This window comes from Castor canadensis, chromosome 19 (genome assembly GCF_047511655.1).
Source record: "Castor canadensis chromosome 19, mCasCan1.hap1v2, whole genome shotgun sequence".
Lineage (NCBI taxonomy): Eukaryota > Metazoa > Chordata > Mammalia > Rodentia > Castoridae > Castor > Castor canadensis.
The window spans coordinates 30,609,176-30,610,052 of NC_133404.1; positions in this window are offsets into that span (position 1 = coordinate 30,609,176).

An 877-nucleotide genomic window follows, 5' to 3' on the forward strand; every position below is an offset into this window, starting at 1 on the left:
GGAGCTGGGAGTGCATGAGGTTGAGCTACAGGGTGGACACTGAAAGGTGGACAAGGGCAGCTGGGGTTCATGGACACCTCTGGCTGTTTAGCTTGGGTTTGGGTGGAGAATCAGGACCCACTTTTTAAGAGAATGTGCTCTTTTCCTCTTATCTGAAAAACTGTCACCAACCCTATTTCTGATCATCAGCAAGAAGGAGCCTTTGTTTTTAAGTTTCTGTCCCTGGCACATCAAAGTTGCAGAGCAGATGCCGGAACCCTGGAGTTCTGATAGCTCTGTGTGGGTGCAAATGGAAGGTTGGCCACTGCTTTCAGAGGAAGGACAAAAATTCTATGACCCTGTAGTCCCATAAAATGCTTCAGAATAAAGGCACCTTTTAAAAAAAAATTGAAGCATTTTTAATGCCAGAATTATTTCATGAGCAAGAAGACACATTGATGACATCATTTCAAATTTGCAAGTCATTTATTTAGACAGCAACATGCATGGTCATCAGTCTGAAAATATCATGTCTGTATTTTCTTATTTTCCAGGAATGAACACAGGTGTCTGGTGCTGTCTGAGCACAAGACCTTCAGTTTCTTTAGCCACAACCCTTTCAGTGTTCCTTGGCGGGACATGCGATGTTTGCTAGAGAGGAATGGACAGAAAGACTCCGGGGAAATCTTCTCCAGGCACTATGTCCACCCTCTTGCCATGTATGGAAGGGACACTGTGTGCAGTAGTTTGCAAGTTCAATGCCCCTCCATGGCCCACGTGTTACAGGCTTGGTTTCCAGGGTGGTGCTATTGGGAGGTGGTGGAACCTTTAATAGGCGGGGCCTAATGGCAGTTCTTAGGTCACTGGGAGTGTGCCTTTAAAGAGGATTGTAGTCCAT